This window comes from Aplysia californica, unplaced genomic scaffold (assembly GCF_000002075.1).
Source record: "Aplysia californica isolate F4 #8 unplaced genomic scaffold, AplCal3.0 scaffold01309, whole genome shotgun sequence".
Taxonomy (NCBI): domain Eukaryota; kingdom Metazoa; phylum Mollusca; class Gastropoda; order Aplysiida; family Aplysiidae; genus Aplysia; species Aplysia californica.
In genome coordinates this window covers 88,845-90,150 of record NW_004798579.1, presented here as the reverse complement: position 1 = coordinate 90,150, position 1,306 = coordinate 88,845, and the positions used below count along the sequence as shown (strand labels likewise).

At 47.0% G+C, this 1,306-nt stretch overlaps 1 protein-coding gene across 1 annotated transcript in view; it reads left to right on the top strand.

Moving 5' to 3' along the window:
• Positions 1–1,306, top strand: part of LOC101859753 (U3 small nucleolar ribonucleoprotein protein IMP3) — a gene marked incomplete in the record, with an annotated part of 36,835 nt that overhangs the window by 32,709 nt on the left and 2,820 nt on the right.

The window sequence follows — 1,306 nt, the reverse complement described above, 5'->3', positions numbered from 1 at the left end:
TAGAATTGTAAATGGGCTGATTCATGTCATGCTCATAACTGTGCCTGAACTGCAACAGGGAACTGCTGTTTTTTCTTTCCTAATCCTTACTGTCGTCAGTTTTCCTTTACTTCTTTTGTATGTTTATCACTCTCTTGTGACCCGCTGTTTCCGGGGTGCCTTGATAGTCGAAGCAGACTTTGTGTTGTTGAGGCTAGAGAGGTGAGCAGAGTAAGTCTGATTCCCTGTAAGGACTTCTCTGTTGACTCTCACCCTTTGGCGCTCATATGACCTTATGCAGTTGCGAGGGCCGTAAAACCCTCTACTAAAACTAAACAGAGAGAGCCGTGGTTAAGCACTGTGTGAACATCCCTGCGACAACTGACTACCATAGAGCTTGGGGAGTAGAGCTGGGCGAAGAATCGATTCCGGAACCGATTCCCACGATGAATGTTACGAAAGAAAAGTTCCGACTCCCTTTTATGTAAACCAACGGTTTCCAGTTACTTTGATCATTAGAATCTTTTTGTTTTAGAATTTGTTTTTGAAAAATAAAAGTTGATGCTTCGTAGTGTTCCGAAATCAAGGTTCTCCTAAATCTTAAAGATGTTAGGACCCAACCAGATAACCATCTGAAGAAGTCGCATCTTTAGAAAGTGAGTCATTGGGTTCGGAGTCGATTCCTACGATTCCTAGCTTTCAATAATCGGGAACCTAGCCGCCCAGCGCTATTGGGGAGAACGCGGCTCGTACCTGTGCCCTCCCTCTGTTCCCTGTGTGGGTGGTTGACGGGTGCTCTGGTGGGATTTGCTTCTTCTTTCTTATCAAACATCTATCGTCCTGATTTCCCCTTCTTCTTTTTTATGTTTGTTATTCTCTTGTAACACCTCTATAATCTTCTGGCGCTCATAATATGACCTTATGCAGTTGCAAGCGCCGAAAAACCTCAACTACTAAAACTAAAAGTAAACTGTGTTCCTTGTATCCCTGTGTCCGTCTCCCCCTCTCCCTGTGTTCCCTGTATCCCTCTATCCCTGTATCCCTCTACTCCCTGTATCCCTGTATCCCTGTATCCCTCTACTCCCTGTATCCCTAGCCTGTATCCCTCTGCTCCCTGTGTCCCTCTATCCCCGTATCGGTCCCCCCCCCCCCTTGTATCCGTCTGCTCCCTGTACCCCTCTGCTCCGTGTATCCCTGTATCCCTGTATCCCTCTACTCCCTGTATCCCTGTATCCCTCTACTCCCTGTATCCCTAGACTCCCTGTATCCCTCTCCTCCCTGTATCCCTGTATCCCTCTGCTCCCTGTACCCCTCTATCCCTGTATCT